The sequence below is a fragment of the Bidens hawaiensis genome, unplaced genomic scaffold (genome assembly GCF_021521415.1).
Source record: "Bidens hawaiensis isolate Kalapana, Puna unplaced genomic scaffold, B.hawaiensis_p1.1 tig00005460_1, whole genome shotgun sequence".
NCBI lineage: Eukaryota > Viridiplantae > Streptophyta > Magnoliopsida > Asterales > Asteraceae > Bidens > Bidens hawaiensis.
Genome location: NW_027491348.1, coordinates 849,601 through 870,655, shown reverse-complemented (window position 1 = coordinate 870,655; position 21,055 = coordinate 849,601). Strand labels below are relative to the sequence as shown.

The following is a 21,055-nucleotide window of genomic DNA, read 5'->3' as shown; positions in this document are numbered from 1 at the left end:
ATAATAAGCTAATATCCATCATCTTCACACTTCTTTACACTTTTTATCATTCTACCAACATCCAATGTCCACCCACTACCACTACCAACATCCAATAATAATAATAATAATAATAATATTATTATTATTATTATTCTTATTATTATTATTATTATTATTATTATTATTATTATTATCTTGGTAGAATGTGAGAAATATAAATAGATCTAAACGGAAGGAGAAAAGAAAATTGCAATGATAGAGGGTACAAGAAGTTGATGTTTGTTACCCGGTCAACCACGGTTGGACCCCCAGTCCATTAACATTTCACGCTAACGAGTTCCAAGTTGCTTCCCATTCCATTGCTTAATAGCGTCTATTCCGTGTTCTATAAAAGCATCGTCCATTGCAGCTTCCCCTCGCCCTATTATATGTACGAACTCGATCTCTTCAACCTTGAAGACCCTCTCTCTGAAAACAACCCCTAAAAATGTTTCTACGCGGTGTTCCGGTCGATCGCTTCTTCTGGCCACACTACCTCAATCATTGTCTCCATCATCTGCCACTTAAGGGATCGAACATAATTCATAAGAATCATTGCTACCAGGAGGATCAAGAAGTTCGACTATAACCGATCACCTTAGTTAAATCCGACTTATTGAGGTACATTCGTGAGTAATATCTTGTTTTAGTTATGATTTATGTTCTAAATGTCGATTATTAAAGGGTTGGGGTATTTTTATATCGGATATACTATTCAAAGAGGTTGTGGAAAGTTGATAAATTAGGTTGAGGCGGACTTATATGCAATTTATGTTGTGGATATGTAATTTCATTTTTAGTAGAATCGGATTTGCTATTTAAGAGAGGGTATGTTGTGGGCTAGCTGCGATACAACTTGGTACCCAATTACATGTTAATTTATTATAATCGTTTGCTTGAGTTAATATATTTATAAAACTCAAAGAAGAAGAAACAGTTGTTTTGAAGACACATTTATTTGTTTACAAAGATGTGAAGATTTGGGCCGGATAGATATTTAGAATCTTAACATAATGGCGTGAATTTGTAAATATATTCAAATCATATATATAAACCCAGGCCGTCTCCGAGATTACTATTTTTTTTTAAGAATACGAAAATGAAAATTGGGTCTTTAAGTAAAAGAGGTTGTTGTTGGGATTAAAATATTTAAATGTTTAATATGCTTACTTGTTTATAATTTAGGTTTTGTAAAAAACATCTTGCAAAAAATAGACTTAAACAGGTCTCAAGTGAGATTAGAACTCAACCTTTGACTTAAACATCTTGTTGGACAATTTAGTTTACACATTAAATATAAATATTGTTTTTTATAATATATATATATATATATATATATATGGTGAGGTTAAAATAAAAAGTGAAGTGTGTCTAGAAAATGTAAGAAGTAATCTAGTGCGTTATATATGTTGATCTGATGGTGGATATTGAAAGTGTGTTTATTGTGTGGTGTGTTTTATTTTAGTGGTAGTGTGTTTATTATGCGGTGTGTTTTATTAGATATAATGGTAAAAACACACTTTTTAGGAAAAATCTACTTCTTATTTTAACATTGCTCTCTCTCTCTCTCTCTCTCTCTCTCTATATATATATATATATATATATATATATATATATATATATAGATATTTATAACAAAAATTGGGCCTAGCAAGGTGTCGGGCCGCTGGCCGTCGACCACCTTGCCTCCTTGAGAGCAGACCCTGTACAAACTAATGATAAAGTTTTAACATATGAGTAACTTATTTAAATCGAACTTAAATGTAAATACAGTAAAGCCTCTAAAAAATTATAAATGTTCGGACCGAGATATAATATTAATTTGACGAGATATTATTAAATCGATAAATTAATAAATTGTTAATTAAAGTGTTTGCTATATTCGTGAGCAACTCTCAATAACCTTTAAATTTTCCATGTCCGTTCACTTTTCCTATTTGAATAAAACATAAACAAAGACTTTCAAATCTCCATGTATATTCAAATTAATGCATCAACACTGTAAAAATCGTTCGGCTAATTCAACCCGCTCAAATGATTTAAACGATGTAAATTCTGGAGAAGACGTTCGTGAGCTTGATAACTTGATTACAGGAATACATTATTGGCACAAAATGGATGTGAATGAGTTGTTGGATTATCCCACTGAAAATAATGAATGTTACAAGGTTCAAAACTTTGAAGAAAATTATGACGGATACCGTTCAAAATCTAGTTGATGATGATTTAGTACATTTGGAACCAGTCACTCGGAAAGAAGCATTGCAATCGGCAACAACTCTTCACAACAATTTGTTGCAATACGAAAATGCAGTGTCTTAATTCTTAAGTGCAATGGGGAGATTTAAGATAAACCTAATATGAATTTTGAAGTTCACAAAAAAAAAGTGACTATAGATTTATTTTTTTCTAGACAATCTTAGAATTTTGGTATATTTTAGTAATTATTAATTTATAATTTTGCTGAAACCAATATATTTATATTGTGACTTCAAAAAATTATTATTGTATTATTTTATTGATTAGAGTTCGATTTTATACTAGTCCCAAGTTGAGACCGGACAAATTATTAAATTTATCAAGGTTATTATTTTATCCAATATTAAATAATAGAGGATATACTGTATGCAAATCGAATAGTTGGTATTATAAAGTAAAGTGGTTCCGGATTGTAATTATAATTCCCGCAACTAAAATAAAAAACGATCTGTAATGCAGTCAATAATGATACTCAAAAGTGAGTAAATCATTTAGACTAAAAGATATAATATTGATAACAACACAAGTGTGTGTAATGTAGTAGTTGTATTAAAACTGGTCATCGAGCTATCATTTAATTATAATAATAATAATGTGGTCGATATTGGGTTATCATTAATTCAAAGGTTTGCCTAATTATATATATATATTGATTACTTTACTTTCCTTAATTAGTCGTCTAATCAGCACCTCGATAAACAAACTCTAAGAATCCAAATATAATAAAAACACTAGAAAATATACTAAAAAAAATCTATAATTTTCAGTTGAGAGTAATTTCTTTTTTTTATTGAATCACAAAGTGATAATATAGCATACAATACGTTTCATGAGTAATTGTGTTTCTCTTTTTCATATAACGTACAGATGTGATTTTAGAATATGAGGATGCAATTTCTCTTGTGATTTGTGATGGAATAATATTGAATATTGTTCTTACATGTAAAGGAGGATATATCCTCTCAAAATCTATGCATTCTGCATTTCAGTTCATTCCTTTTTGTTCTTAGGGCATATGAGGTTCTTCATTTCTTGATGTTCATAGATCTGATCGAAGCGAAGAACCCTAGAAGATCCGATTGAAGCGAAGAACCCTAGAGATCCAATCGATTACGAGTTCAAAGCACAAAGAACAAGTTCTAATTCCTTCTGATCCAATCGATTACGATTACGAGTTCAAAGCACAAAGAACGAGTTCAAAGCACAAAGAACCCTTCGGTTATTGCTTTCGCTTATAAATCGAAGCTCTGATTCTTTCTATTACTGATCCGAAACGCCAATCAAAGTTAATATTACAGATCAACTGAAGCTTATCGATAATCTTCTTCATCATCCTGAGATCTACATCCCCATTTTTTGACTTTCAAGCTATCTGCTACAAGATCCGCCTCCACCGTCATCCTCCGTCGCCGCCGTTCACGGTATACTCGTTCCTTTCTCACTATTATTATTATTATTAGTATTATTATTATTATCATTAGAACATACGTGATCCGGATCTTTGGAGTTTATTTTCATTTTAAGATCTCTTGACTATTATTGTTATTGCTACACACTATTATTATTATTATTATTATTAGTTTCTGTTACTATTATTATTATTATTATTGATTTGGTGTTCTATTGCTTGTGTTTGTGTGATTAGTTGCAACCATAGAGCGTAGGAACCATGACTATTACTTGAGACCATGTCCTGAAACGAGGGGTGTAGGAAAGAGTAAAGATAGGGAGCGTATATTGCGTTTGGCTTCTTGGAATGTAGGAACATTAAATGGTAAGTTGCAAGAATTGGTAGATGTGCTTAAAAGACGTAGGGTTCAGATAGCATGCCTCCAGGAGACTAAGTGGAAAGGACATAGAGGGGCTGAGTGTAATGGGTATAAGTTGTGGTACTCGGGGTCTGATGGAACTAGAAATGGAGTGGGGTTTCTCGTGGCTAAGGAAATACACACTAGTGTGGTGGAGGTGATAAGACATAATGACAGGATTATGGTGTTGAAATTAGTACTAGGAGAGGAAGTAGTGGTAGTAGTCTCCGCCTACGCGCCTCATGTAGGCCTAGGGGATCAGGAAAAGAGAGAATTTTGGGATTGCCTAGACGCAGTGGTAGGGGGCATACCTAGGGGGAGAGGATTTGCATAGGAGGTGATTTTAATGGACACATTAGTAAGGCTAACGATGGTTTTCAAGCTGTACATGGGGGTTTCGGTTTTGGTGATAGGAATGAGACCGGAACAGATCTTCTAGAGTTTGCGGTGGCACATGACCTAGGTATTATAAATTCTTGTTTTAGGAAACAAGATTCTCATTTAATCACTTTTAGCAGTGGCGGACGCGACACGCAAATTGACTACCTTTTGATGAGGCAAGGAGAACGACGTTGGTGGAAGGACTGCAAAGTCATACCTGGGGAGGCAGTTGTGACTCAACATCGACTACTAGTGACAGATATAGCCTTCAGAAATAAGCTGACTGTTCGAGAGAAGAAAGGTACACCGAGAATTCGATGGGGAAATTTGAAGGACGAAAATCTCCTACTGTTTAAGGATAAACTCACACTGCATACGCGGGCTCGACTAAATGGGGACTCAACTCATATATGGGAAGCTATGGAGACAAAGATCATCCAAGTAGCAAAGGAGACTCTCGGGGTCACAACAGGAAAGACAAGTGGGCATAAGGAGTCTTGGTGGTGGAATGACGCAGTGCAAGACAAGATAAGGGACAAACAAGGATGTTTTAGGGAGCTAATGAGGTGCACGAATGAGGAGGAGCGAGTGGAATTGAGGGACAACTACAAAACGGCTAAGATAGAGGCGAAGAAGGCAGTGGCGGAAGCAAAGAAGGCGTCCTTTAAACGGATGTATGAAAGTCTAGAAACAAAAGAGGGGGAACATGCTATGTTTAAGATTGCCAAAGCCAGGGAGCGTAGAAGGCAAGATCTAGGACCGATGAAGTTCATAAAGGATACAGATGGGCATGTACTGGTCAAGGAGCAGGACATCAAGCTAAGATGGCAAACCTACTTCCACAATCTTTTTAACAATGGGAGAGCTTACCAAGAAGAACATGACAACACAAACTTTCAACGACAACAATCGAATAACTGCTACTGCCGACGGATCACACGAGAAGAGGTGAAGGATGCACTTAGGAGGATAGGAAGGTCTAAGGCGATTGGCCCAGACAACATACCCATCTAGGTGTGGAAGTGTCTGGGGGAGGAAGGAGTCATGTGGTTAACTACTCTGTTCAATAGTATTCTCAAATCAGGTAAGATGCCAGACCAGTGGAGGAGCAGCGTTGTAGTTCCTATCTATAAGAACAAAGGAGACGCCCAATGTTGTTGTCACACCCGGCCCTAACGGCGGAAACAGCCGGATGCGCGCGAGTGGGAATTGATAATCAAGCACGGGTCATTGCAAACATTCAAATAAATTTTCCATTGCGCATGAAATGTCTATTACAAAACACATTACATTGTTTAGAATTACATATAAAAACATCCACATGAAAAACGTTGAAGATTTCCGCGCCATATCCCCTTACACGGCGGGAGCAACCACGCGTGTGGAAGGGATAGAACCAAAATCTTCCAAAAACCATTTTTATAGATGTTCTGCGTGAAGTGCTCTATGTGTGACTCCTTGCGCTACTAATTATCACCTGAAAGACACGTAAAAACATTTGAATCAGTATAAACTGAGTGAGTTCACAAGTTTTGGTGACTTGATAAATCGTATTGCATCATATCCTAGATAAAACCATATTGAAACACATTTCTGATAACATCATTAAAACATATGCTTGATAAAACCGTCCCGCGGGTTACGCGCGGACATTTCTGAAAACCGGGCTCGTTCATGCAAAGTGGCGCTGCCACTACGAGCTAAAACAATACCGTCCCGCCGGTTACGCGCGGACGTTGTGCTCGGAAAACTAGGCGCTCGTCCGTGCAAAGAGGTGCGACCCCTACGAGCGGGCTTTACAACCAGTAGTACTACCCCATGACCATACTAGGCACTCGTCTATGCAAAGAGGTGCGACCCCTACGAGTGGGTTGATCAAACACAGTAGTCCCTACCCTTAGAGTTCCACGGACGAGTGATCACTGTCTAAAACTTGCGCACTTACATCGAAAACCAAGATAAACACCATGAACAGATAATCGTTTGCATTGCTTGTAAATATACCATGATAAAAAATAATTTAAATACGTGTCCCTCGCCCCGAAAACAGTTTAAAAACAGTGAAAATAGGGGCTGTGAGACTCACCTGTGATTCTTGTTAAGTGATGGTTTAGAGAGAGATTAAACGAGATTCGGGTTTCCTGATGTTAGCCTCGAAATTGGAAGTCTAGAATATGTTTAAATAACAAGAAATATGTGTATTAAGACCAAGTAATCGAAGAATATAAGGGCTGGTCAGAAAAGTAAATCTCAAGACTAAAGTTTTCGGCTTACCTAGCGATGGAACTGGAAACGGATGCTTGGGAGATGGTTAGTGCAGAATTACAGGTTTAAGAGAGGAGTTTGAAGTGTGTTTGTGTGATATTTTTATTCAAGAATTGATACTTATTTATAGGCAAATTCAAGGGAACACAATCCCTTGATTTAGGGGATTGAAATCTTATTTATTTTGGGTGTAATGATGACAAGGTATGGGGTTTATTATTATTTATTTTAGGGATGGGGGTGATGGTCCTAGGGAGTGGTTATAAAGATTCTGATGGATTTGACAGTACATGCAGGACTGTGGTTGGTGAGAGTAGGTGCGGCTGACAGCTGACATTTCGTGTTACAGTATACTTTTCCTGGTGCTGTTGTCAGTGTGCAGTCAAAAGGTAAAAATCTCTGAAACACGCAACTGGTTCCTTTTGGGCGGGGGTAATCCCTTATATCTGAAGGATAGACTAAGTGTTTTGTGCGTGTAGCCTTGCGCGTATAGCCTTCTGCGTGAAGGCCATTTCTTTGAACGTTGTGGGTCCGGCGGCTCCAGTTGGTCTTCGCGAAAGCGTCCTTGTAACGAATCCTGCGCGTATCACTGCGCAGGCGTCCTTATAAGGAATCCTGCGAGTCCATCTGGCTCTGCTGGAACCAGCGTTCTCAGAGTTTATTAACAGGGTGAACTTTTGGATTTAAGCGAAAAGGTGATTGGTTTCTGTGCAGACGTTCGTGCGTAAAGGGTTTAGTTTTAAGGTGTCCCGCGGGGATTCTTCCCGCAGGTGTCTCACAACTCCTTTTTATTTGATGCGGGTAGATGCGTAACCTTCTCGTAGTCAGGGACGTCGAGTTTCATTTGTAGATTCTCCATGAGGTCTTGGTATTTCAACATAGTGATCAGTTATGTTGAAGTCAATTCCATCTTGGAGCTTCAAACAAACTAGCTCTCAATGTTCCCGCCATGCGGGGAGGTTAGTTCCCTTTTCCCGCGCGCGCATAAATGATTAGGGTCTTAATTAGGAAATTAGGATATTGTTTGAACATAGTTTTACTTATAGATCATTGAAGAGGTATGCAACCCATTAGACAAAAACGACATAAAATTAAGTTATGAAAACACAAAACCTGTGCGCGTGGCGCACATAACATATGCCCGCGCTGATCCTAACATGGCGCGCATCGCATCCGCGCTGGCGCATATAACATATGCCCGCGCTGATTCTAACATGGCGCGCATCGCATCCGCGCTGGCGCATATAACATATGCCCGCGCTGATTCTAACATGGCGCGCATCGCATCCGCGCTGGCGCATATAACATATGCCCGCGCTGATTCTAACATGGCACGCATCGCATCCGCGCTGGCGCATATAACATATGCCCGCGCTGATCCTAACATGGCGCGCATCGCATCCGCGCTGGCGCATATAACATATGCCCGCGCTGATCCTAACATGGCGCGCATCGCATCCGCGCTAGCGCATATAACATATGCCCGCGCTGATTCTAACATGGCGCGCATCGCATCCGCGCTGGCGCATATAACATATGCCCGCGCTGATTCTAACATGGCGCGCATCACATTTACAATCACCTAATAATTAGGTTGATTACTTGGTTTATGGGATTGGGAAATTACCGGGTGTCACAGTTGTGGTAACTACCGAGGAATCAAACTACTAAGTCATACTATGAAGCTATGGGAAAGAGTGATTGAGGTTAGACTTAGACGAGAAACTCAGGTTACGGTCAACCAATTTGGCTTCATGCCGGGGCGTTCCACCACAGAGGCAATACACCTTATAAGAAGATTAATGGAAAACTATAGGGAGAAGAAGCGTGATCTACATATGGTATTTATTGACCTAGAAAAGGCCTACGACAGTGTGCCACGACAGGTGCTCTGGGAGTGCTTGGAGGGTAGAAGAGTGCCCAGGAAATACATAGAGATAATTATGGATATGTATACCAGGAGTGAAACAAGTGTCCGTGCGCCAGTGGGGGATACTGATTTCTTTCCTGTAGAGGTAGGTCTTCACCAGGGGTCAGCGTTGAGCCCGTTTCTTTTTGTAGTAGTCTTGGATGAGTTGTCAAAGTCGATTCAGGGGACTCTCCCGTGGTGCATGATGTTCGCAGACGATATTGTGTTACTTGCTGAGAAAAAACAAGATCTAAACATGAGGCTTGAGGAGTGGCGAACAACCTTAGAGACAAAAGGTTTAAAGATTAGCCGATCTAAGACGGAGTACCTCCACTGTGATTTTGGTGGGAGAAACGACAATGAAGACGCACAGATCACAATTGTAGGGCAGGTGGTCTCGTAGGTAACGAAGTTCAAGTATTTAGGATCATTTGTACAGAGCGATGGGGAATTAGACAGTGATGTGACCCACCGAGTTCAGGTAGGATGGTGTAGATGGAAAGCAGCCACAGGTATATTGTGCGACAAGAGTTTCCCGATTAAACTAAAGGGAAAATTCTATAGGGTGGCAGTTAGACCTGCAATGCTATATGGAACAGATTGTTGGGCCATCAAGAAGGCACAAGTGCGGAATATGGAGGTAGCAGAAATGAGAATGCTACGTTGGATGTGTGGGCACCCAAGGCTAGACCGAATAAGAAACGTTGTGTTTCGCGAGAGATTAGGGGTGGCGAACATAGCAGACAAGATAAGAGAGTGGAGATTGAGATGGTTTGGACATGTAAAGAGAAGACAGACGACGAATCCTGTTAGATCCGTAGAAAACATTACTATAGAGGGGAGGAGGGGTAGAGGAAGACCGAAATTGACTTGGGATGAGAGGATTAAGCATGATTTGATAGACCTAAACCTCTCCGAGGACATGGTTGAGGATAGGAATTCGTGGAGAAGTAGAATTAAAGTTAAGGATTTTTAGAGAGAATTAAATACCTTAGGGCTTAGACTTAACTTATTTAGGTCACATATCATAATGGTATTTCCCTTACATATATTATTATTATTATTATTATAATTATTATTAGCTTTTATATAGTTGTTAAACTGTGATCTTATTATTAATATTATTATAATTAGTAGTAGTTTTTATATAACTGTTAAACTTTGATTTCCTTTATTTTGCTTCATACACATGTACTTAGAGCCGATGGTCTCTCTGGAAGCCACCTCTTTATTCCTTTGGATAGAGGTACGGTGTGCCTACATCCCACCCTCCCCAGACCCTACTTATAGCTTTGCTGTCGGTGGGATTTTACTGGGCATGATTGATTGATTTGTGATGGAAAAGAGAATTTTTTCTTTTTTGTGTTTTTCTCTTTTACGATAGAAAATTAGAAACTCTAGCGACACAGAAACTTCTAAGTTTAGATTTTATTTTTCTAATTTAGGTTAAATGCCATGCTGCATCAGATCCTCGTCTCTGCCTGTGAGAAGAGTGTGTGAGACTATTGGATCGATCGGAGGAAGTTGGGTGAAACGAGATAAAACTAATTTGTAATTATTTTTAATCAAAATTATGTTGTTTTCGTGAATTTTACGTATAAGATTAAGTATCTAACATTACCATATTTACTTTCCCCTATCAATAATCTTACATAGGTTAGAATTATTAATGTATAATAAGAAAGCAAATTGAATTTTATTTATTAAAAATATTACTCATTGACCCATAATAGTTTATACTATTTATTTGATTAATGATGGTCTTAACTTTCACCTTCATTTCTCAAGACCTTCATTACTAAAGACTGTCCTAATCTAACGTATACATAACTTCAATTTCCACTACTAAATTCACTAATTAATAGTTGAAAGATTATCATAACAATCAAATTGTGTTAAATTGTCTTGAAACATCATAAATTAAATGTGTGGGCATACAAACTTACTTCCTCTTTATATGAGTGAGATTTACATTCACAAAATACGTGAAATTTATGAGCATAGTATAAATTAGATTAAATTGACGGTATCATAATAATTATTATTAAAATTCAATTTGGAAAACGAAGAAAAAGTAAGATTTTAGAAATATATACACGAACACATGACAAAATACAGCTCATATTCGCTTGGTTATTCTTTTTGTTCAACGTATAAATTAATCATTGGTATATAAACAATAATTCAAAAGGGTATCGTCATATTTATTACTTTTCTTAATTCCAAAAATTTCCTAAAACCAGTGAACCTTCTTCCCTCTTACTGATGCAGCGGTAAAAACGAAAATGAAGATCAAATCACGTTGATTCAACGAATACCCGTGATGAACTTCCAAAACCCCAAAAATCCCACCCAAATGTCAGAAAAGTGAAGAGAAAAAGTAATTATTATAAAATTCAAGTCTGTCCATTCAGATAACATAACCCGCATATAAATAAAGAATCTAATACGAAATGGGCCTAAAATGGGTCATGGGCCGAACACAAACCCAAAAACAAAAACACAAAAAGTGCTGAAAAAACATAAAAAGGCCCAAAACTTTATTTACGAGGCGTTTTTGGGCTTCGGACAGGGGCCAAGTGGTTTGCCTGTGCTCCTCGTCTCAAGCTTCGATTTGACTGGCAATAGGCCTGAAACGGAGCTTTGTGGGCCAAGTTATGCCCGTTTTCGTGGGCCACCTTTTATAGCGCGATCTTGGGCCTCCAAATACATAATAGCCCGGTCTTCAATACTTGGGCCCACATCACTTTCCCTTGAACTCAAAAGTCAAACCGCGTTGTTTCCCGATCACTATTCGATTTTAATGTTTATTTGGTTGATCTAACTGACTGGACTTGTTTCAGTTTTTCATCAATGGCTGAACTAGCTGGAGTTGTGTTAGAAGAAGCAGTTTCTGGATTATTAACAGTCATCAAAACGACGATAAAGAAAACATGGTATTTTAAGTCCCAGCTCAAGGAGATGCAAGAAACTCTAAAAAATATAGAGACGAATTTCAAGGATATAGAGAAACTAAATCAAAAACTTGATCGACGGGAAGCGGAAATGAAGAGGTTCATGAATCTGCTCAAACAAGCTGAAGACCTCGTCCAGAAATGCGAGAAGATCAAATTGGATTTGTGGAAGAGATACCCTCACGCTTTGAAGTTGGACGAAATGAACCGATCGTTGCTGAACCTTGTGAAGGTTGACCTTCAGTTGCATATTGCTGTGGTTACCATGGAAACATTGGTGGCCGTGGCTGATTTGAAAACGAGTTTAAAGAAAAAAGAGAAAGTAATTTCAAGTGGTGTTCCATTGCAAAGTTGCGTTGCTGTCGGGTTTAAAGATCGAGTTAAGGAATTAAAGGCGATGGTGCTTAAGGATTCCACAGACGGTGATTGCTCAGTTGTCGTTGTTTCTGCTGCAGGAGGGTGCGGGAAGACTACTTTGGTCACGGAGCTTTGCCATGATCCACATATCAAAGGTATTAAAATCCCAATTTTATTTTTTTTAGAAATGGAGAGTTTCGCCATTTGATGATGGTTTCCGTGTAAAAGGTGATATTATTTTGGTTTTTGGTTCTATAAATGGCAAAGCATCATGAAATGCCAAAAATGTTCATTTCAAAAACGAAACAATTACAGATAACTAAATAATATTGTTTGCATACTGGCGCAGAAAAGTTTGGTGAAAACAATATCTATCATGTTATAATACCAGAGAAATACGACGTAAAAGCCATTGTCCAAAAATTACTTGAGAGGACACAAGTGTGTGAATTTGAAAGTGAGGAAGATGCAATCAAGCAGTGGGGGAGCTTTCTGAATCAAAATAAATCTGAATTACTATTAGTGCTTGATGATGTTCGGTCTGATTCCATTATTACAAAACTCAAATTTAAATCACCCGGTTACAAGATTCTGGTCACATCTCGGGAGGCTTTTACACAATTCAATACGTATCCATTGCCAGCCTTGAGTGATGAAGACGCCACCAGCTTGTTTCGCCGCTCAGCATTTTCAGAAGATAGTAGTGACATTAATATACCAGATGAGCTTGTTGAAAAGGTATATATAACAAAAACCTTTTTCTCTCTTTTAGTATCCATTTTGGATCCACTAGCTAGTTATATTTTTGAGGCTTTGTGTAGTTGGTCAAGCGCTGCAAGAATCATCCACTCGCCCTTACTGTGATTGGCGGTTTGCTAAAGGGGAAAACGGTGGCAAGCTGGAAAAAAATGTTGCAAACGCTGTCCGAAGGGAGTAAGTGGTTCAACAAATCCCACAAGTCTATACAAGAACGTCTAGAAAAGGGTTTGTATCTCTTTAATGAAGAACCTGAAATCAAGCAATGTTACCTAGACCTGGGATTGTTTCCCGAAGATCAGAAGATAGCTGCTACAACACTCATGGACATGTGGGCGCATTTGTATAAGCATGACGAGGACGGATTGGATACCATGGAAAGTCTCACTACGCTTTCTTCTAGAAACCTTGTAACTTTGGTGCCAAAAAGGTACTAGCCATGTTTTACCTTCAAATATAACTTCATAGTAGGATTTCTCTTTAAATCTCATAGCACTTGTCAAGTCCCGGACAATAATTAAACACGAATTAAACGACTAACCCTAACTTGCTAGCAAATATATTACCAATTAAAATAAAACATTAATTGCAACCCCATAAACCATTACATATTAATGAATCCCATGGGCCCAATAGGTCCAACCCAGTTACCTATACATAAGGGACCTATTAAGTTGGAAATTACATCCAACAACCTGAAGTTTGTTCTTATGCAACTAGGGATTCGTTTGTTTCACAGAATGGAATGGAATTGGAATTGGAATTGGAATTGGCATAAGATTTGGAATTTGAAAGAATTGGATTTGGAATCTGAACATTTCGGTAGGAATTGGAATTGGAAGGAATTGAAATCCAGTTTCATTCTTGATGTGTTCGCTTGACAAATGAATTGGAATCTATCATCACAAATGAATTAAAATCGTTTTTTAATGAGGATAACGGCGAAATCATTTTATTTTTGTTGAATTTTTTTGTCTTATATATATATTTTGCGTTATGATTTTTTTGAATTTTTTTTATAAGTTTCCTATTATTACGATAAAAAGTCTTTCAAAATAATATTCAAAAATAATAATAAAAAATTCGTAACTCAATATATAAATTAAAAACAAAAAAACTAAAAGAACTAAATTATTTTCCAAGGAATTTCCTTGAATTTCTTCACATTTTGGAAGGATTTAGAATTCTTTTATTTAAAGAAATTTGAAGGGATTGAGTTCCGATTCCAATTCCAATTTTTTGAACCGAACACACCAAAATGAAATTAAGATTCCAATCCCAACGAAATGAATACGCCATGTCATGGGGTTTTTGATGTCGGGAGATCAAACGTTTACCAAATAATGACGAAATGAGTTATGGAATTACAAGAGTTTAAAATTAATATTTTATGTCTTTTGGTTTAATCATTAGAAGCTCAATGGTTTTCTATTTTATTTAAATACTTGAGATTAATATTTTATGTCTTTTGGTTTAATCATTAATAAGGTTTGGAATATATAAAAAAAATCATTTTCTCTCTATCACAGTGTGTGTTAGTGTGTGAAGGACCTAATTATCGGTATTTTTTGTGAATCAACGATAGTTGGAAGAATTGATCCTGGTATTCGTGTGAATCAACAAGTTCAATTAGTTATCTTATTTACGATCTACGTATTTTCTGGAAGTTCGGGGAAGAATCACACGGGTATTAGCAGAATCAACGTGTTTGACTTCCAATTTTATCACCACGCTGCGTCAGTTGGTATCAGAGCCGAATTCCTGGCTCAATATGGCTTGTGAAGGGGACAATATCTATGATTCCTGGCCCGTGTTTGATGAATACGAGGACGAGGAATGGTATGTTTGGGCAACCGGTAATGTTCTTGAAAGTTTAAAAAGAAAACATGAGTGGTCTACAATTTATTCCGGTATTTTTGATGAAATTTTAAGGGTGGTACGGTAGAAAATGGTGGTGATATTGTGGTTAATGATGATTCGAATTTGTCTTTCATATACATGGTATCTCCCACTATTTTGAAACTTCATACTAATGAGTTATATGAAGATGCAAATTTTAAGAAATTGCCTATAGATATCAACTATTTCCCACCTTCGAAGGTCAAAGAAAAATATTTTTTGTTTGAGCTTGATATGATGGGCCTCAAAGTGAATGATGATTACATGAATATAAAAGAATTGCATGAAGTGGTAATTATTTGTGATGGACCCATACACATAACTCCTAAAGGTGAAGGTGTAGTGATAGTATTTAACATGAATCGGATGGATGGTCCCTTTGACCCAGGTGGTTACGGTTCAAAGACAAAACTCGAGGGCGAGTTTTTTCAGAGGTGGAGAGAATGATGTGGGGAGATCAAACGTTTACCAAATAATGACGAAATGAGTTATGAAATTACAAGAGTTTAAAATTAATATTTTATGTATTTTGGTTTAATCATTAGAAGCTCAATGGTTTTTTATTTCTTTTAAATACTTGAGATTTTGTAATGCAAAGTAATAAGGTTTGGAATATATATAAAAAATCATTTCCTCTCTATCACAGTGTGTGTTATCTTATTTACGATCTATCACAGTGTGTGTTATCTTATTCGTGTGAATCAACAGGTTCAATTATTTATCTTATTTACGATCTACGTATTTTCTAGAAGTTTGGGGAAGAATCACACGGGTATTAGCAGAATCAACGTGTTTGACTTCCAATTCTGTGAAATGAACGCGCAAAAGAAGTTTTTCTTACACCTTCATCTTAATGATTGTAGGAAAATTTTGGCGGATAGTGCCCACCACTGTGAAGAAGAATTTGTAACACAGCATGATATGATGAGGGGGTTGGCAATTCATTTAAGCAGCCAAGAGCCAATAGAACACAGAGAAAGGTTAATTGTAAATACTGATGGACAACATCTTCCACAAACTGTCAACGCTCGCATATTATCAATTTCCACAGGTTTGTTTGATTTTGATTCACTTCTCAGCTGTTTTGAAAGTTGATACATATTAAAACCGCACTTTTTTATTCTTTTCATACTTTATTGCCAGATAAAAGATTCCCTTTAACATGGAATGAAATTGAAGCCCCTAAAGTAGAAGTTTTTATATTGAATTTCATGTCCAATATGCATCCTTTGCCACAATTTATACAGAACATGGAGAGTTTAAAGGTTTTAACGATCACAAACTATGGATATTACTTCTCAGAGATTCAGAACTTCCCCGCACCCCGATATTTAACTGGCCTAACAAAGATTAGGTTGGATCATGTTTCAATATCTTCAATTAGTACAACCATTCTAATGTTGGAGAACTTGCAAAAATTGTCCTTTGATCATGTGCAAAATAGGTAACAGTTTCAACGAAGGAATTTCCAACAAGTTGACCAGCCTTTCAGAGATTGATATCGACTCTTGTGATGATTTGTTTACAGTTCCAGCAATGCTATGCAATGTAATCAACCTTAAAAAACTCAGCATCACTAATTGCCACGAGCTAACTTCAGTTTCGGAAGAATTTGGAAAGTTATCAAATTTGGAAGTTTTTCGGCTTACATCTTGCACGAAGCTCCCTATGTTACCTGAATCCACGAGACACCTCAAGAAACTAAGAATCGTTGATCTGTACAATTGTTTAAGCCTGTGTGAGTTACCACAACATATAGGTGAGTTGAATAATCTTGAAATAATTAATCTTATAGGTTGCACAAGTCAGAGTCAGCATGAGATGCCAGAATCAGTAAAAGATTTTGATAAAGTGAAAGTGGTTTGTGATGAAGAAATCTCTCATCTATGGAGTGGTTTCAGTAATGTGGAAATAAAAGTGGTAGAAGAAGATCCGCTTGATACCTTCTCCAAGATCAACCCCAACGGATACAAATGAATACAAAATCATATAAGCAACTTAGTCATGCTGGTTTTCTTGTATATTATTAAGCCTTAAAGATATGTTTTGTAGTGAGTTGTGTGTTTCCCTTGATTTTTCCATTTAAAATGAGTGTAAAGTGTGAACCATTATATATCAAATAAGGTTATAAATTCATCCCTACATTTCATTTTTCTTAAGTTGTGCAAACCCTTTTCATTTATTTGGTTATCTCTAAACTAGATTATCTCCAATATAGTAGAAATTATTGTAGGTCCCAAAACGACCACACAAACGGATTTTGCACTTGATACATATTTCGAGACGGGTGCGGTAAATCAAACGACCGAACATAAATATAAATATAAAGATAAGATATAAATGAACGATCTCGTTGTCGGTTAAAAGATTAATACAAAACAAAAAACGACCCACCCGAGGTGAGCTCCCCTTGGGTGGATGATTTACACCATGGTAAACACACACACATACAATAATACATAAGACTTCTATATATAGTAAAAGCTAAACATTCTAGAAGCTTTATCCCAACTGAAGTTAAATGCACGTCCCGAAACTCTCGTTTCGTGCCCGGTTTCCTCATCGGCTTTAAATATTAACTTGACCATATAAAATATAACGAGTTTCGTAATTTAATATCGCAAGTCATAACTTTTTGGCCCTACAATTACATTCAACACATTAAATCTGTACCATTTTTCATATGAATTAATATTTCTCTACTGTAAATTGCTTTGTAAAATCTTGAAGTGCCAAAACTGGGGTTATTATTAAGGCTTCCTGTAATTAAGTGTTCAAAAAATCAAACCAACGATTTGGCTCACGTTTTAACTTAGAAACCGTTAAAACCGAATTGTGAACCCCAAACGTAACATATTAATTTGTTTAATTGAAAAAAAATGTACAATACCATACCCAAATTAAAGATAACAAAATGCTCATTTTAATGGTGCAATTTTTTTTAAAAAAATATATTAACGTATGAAAAAGTTACGGCCGTTTAAAAATCGTCGGTGGGAAGTTGGTTACATCTAAATCAAAAGGAATACATTAGTAAAGATGAAGGTTCAAAGTTGTAACAATTTGTCCATGTCTAATTTTTTTTAAAGTTTTTTTAATCCATGTCTATTTTTTTTCTTAGTTTTTTTAATCCTTGTTGTCTATGAGGCTTGAACCCAAGAGATCCTATTCCCAAATCTAAGTGTTTAAAAGCTTTGTCTTTGCCAATGAACCACCACCTCATTGGTATGTCTCATTTATTATGTATATTATAGATACATTTTTTAATTTTTTTTATATAAAATAGGTACAAATCTTAATCATATTATTAGATATTAGGCCAAATCTTTTTTGCTCATAACCCATTTGAGATAATGGGCCTGCGAGTCATTTTATTTCGTTACTCGTTATTAGCTATGGGTCTTTTTTTTCAGCTCAGCCAAAGCATTTAAATTATCGAAGACGACCCTGTTCAGTTAATGCATCTGAAGTTGTGGTTGATCACCAAGTGAAAGTAATCTTTTTAAACCTTCTATACTAGCTTGTGAGCCTTGAAAAGCCTCTCGATTGCTTAACATTTAATTTAATTAAAGTGTTTGTTTGCTATTATTTTATTGCGATCAGTAGCTACACCTTCAGCTGAAATGATATGCCTGCGAAACTCAACCTCAATCCCTCCATAATATCATTTGGACTAATTATTCTTGCAAATACTTGCTCGTTCCTCTTTAATAAGGAAAGAACCTCTTGTAAAACCGTAGATGAGAATGTTTTCACAAAAATACCAGAACACGCTTACTTAAGGTTAGTGACGGTGTTCATTCATCAAGAAATCCTTCAACTAGAGGAATGAGAAACCTGTCTTTGTAGTGGTTTCATTCAAGTGTTTGTAATCCATGCACTTTTCCGTTGTCTATTTTTTTTTAACCAAAATCAAATGCATTGCAAAGAGGTTTTTACTATCATGAATAATTAATGGGTAATTAACAAATTCCCGTGTCATTTTCTTAACGACATCTTAACTTGTTCTAGAGTATATGTAGGGTTTTTGGTCAACAGGAATATGTGTTGTCCTTCCATCAAAGCAGGTGATAATATGATCCTAACGAATGTCATGTTAGATGGAACTTGACATACTCTTCATACTCTGTAGTAAGGATTCTAAGGCCTAATCTTTTACTTCGTTAATTACCCTTAAACGATGCTTGAATTTGTCAACATCTTGTGTTATTTCAAGCTAAAAAGTTGTGATGACGTTAAACTTCTTCTGCAACAAGTTGTTTATTTTTTCCATAGAACTGCACAAATTTTTATTTTCGATATAAATTTTATCCAACTTGGTTTTGAATAAAACTTATTTCTAAATAAACAAGACACATCTCAATGGTATATTCAGAATTTTATATAACTTTATATTTTAAAAATCACAAAGAAAAATAAAATATTGATAAAATGAAATCTATAATATATATAAACGAAAACATAAAAATCCTATGTGTCGCGATGTGGTTGCTTCCCCTTTTTTTGAAGTCATCAGATTTGCTTGATTTTTAAATGGAGGCTTCTCATGCATTTGACCCGAATTCATGGGTATGGGTCTTACCAAACCTAGATATTCTTTAAACGGGTTATAACATCTCATTAAATAAAAAATTATTCTCACCAAATTATAGATGTAAAAATCCTATAAAATAGGATATACTAAAAATTAATATCTTATTTATTTTAAAAAAGATATATATATATATATATATATATATATATATTATTTAAATTAAAAAACCAATTTTATAGTAAAAAAAAATAAACGGGTCTTGGGTCTCATCAAAACCATATAGCTTTTAAACCGAGTTATAACATCTCATTTATTTATGAAACAATTTATCATCAAACCATAAGTATATTATTAATATTCATACAATAAAATAATATAAATTAAAAAAATAAATATTAGAACAAATAATATAAAACAACATCTAATCAAACCATAAGTATATTATTAGCTATCATAAATATTATTTATAATTAAAAAAACCAACTTTATAGTAAAAAAAAAATAAACGGGTCTTGGGTCTCATCAAAACCATATAGCTTTTAAACCGAGTTATAACATCTCATTTATTTATGAAACAATTTATCATCAAACCATAAGTATATTATTAATATTCATACAATAAAAAAATATAAATTAAAAAAATAAATATTAGAACAAATAATATAAAACAACGTCTAATCAAACCATAAGTATATTATTAGCTATCATAAATATTATTTATAATTAAAAAAACCAACTTTATAGTAAAAAAAATAAACGGGTCTTGGGTCTTATCAAAACCATATAGCTTTTAAACCGGATTATAACATCTCATTTATTTGTGAAACAATTTATCATCAAACCATAAGTATATTATTAACTTTCATACAATAAAAAATTATAAATTTAAAAAATAAATAAATATTAGAACAAACAATATAAAACACCCCCGTAATACGAGGGACAAAAACTAGTATAGTAATATAATATAATATTGAAAAAACAAATAAAAACCAACTTGTCAAACCAATTTTTCTTTAAAACCATAGCCACGACTCCCACAAGGAAGTCGCCTAAAACAAAAAAAAACTAATTAATCACACTCAATTTTTTTTTAAAACACCACCACAAGTAATTATTTCAAACTATTATGGACAAGTACTTTCTCTTTAAAACTGTAACCACGAATAGTTTGGTGTCACACGCCATATTATTGGTTTTAAACTATCCGTCCATTTTATGAATCTAAGTGTTACAAGTAGTTTGGGAGGGACATTTGTAGGACTTTCAACATTTCAAGGTTAAAAGTGTTATGAATTAATTATTATTAGAGTGACTCTCTACACACTTTACCGTTATATGACGACTCTTCATATTACTAACTCATCTTTGTATTACCTGTATTAACGTGTTGAGCCTATAAATAGAGGCTTTGTACTACATATTGAAATATAAAAAAAATAATAACTCATTCCACAATTCTCTCATCCTCTCTATATTGCTAATAGGTTTTAGTTATTATACAACACGTTATCAGCACGAGGAATCATATGCTTCTTCCATGCATTTCACATCATCAATGACTCGGGATGGTCTTAACCGGTCATGCCAATTTGTTAAGTTCTTGTGATCCATAAACTTCTGGTTTATGATTCACTCGTGTTTATTTAATATACGACATAAAATTAAAGAGTATAGTGTGCATTATTAATTTAAAATTCATGCTAGCACTTTTCTATTTTATATTCCTGTGATCACTCTCTTAAGTGTACCATCACTTGTGGTCACTTTTATTATTAATTTGATTGATCTAATAGTTTGGAGCATCGATACAATATCGTTTGATCTCATTATTCTCATGATCACCACTACCCGGTTGATCTCATTATAATCATGATCACCACTTCCCGGTTGATCATTACTTTCACTTCAA

General features: G+C 35.5%; 1 pseudogene across 1 annotated transcript; it reads left to right on the top strand.

Moving 5' to 3' along the window:
* Positions 1-243: 243 nt before the first annotated feature.
* LOC143629799 (putative disease resistance protein At5g66900) lies at positions 244-16,715 on the top strand (annotated as a pseudogene). The gene is made up of 6 exons (XR_013153030.1): positions 244-642; positions 11,487-12,109; positions 12,304-12,692; positions 12,776-13,140; positions 15,473-15,660; positions 15,753-16,715. The product of XR_013153030.1 is annotated as a putative disease resistance protein At5g66900 (transcript).
* Positions 16,716-21,055: the final 4,340 nt, after the last annotated feature.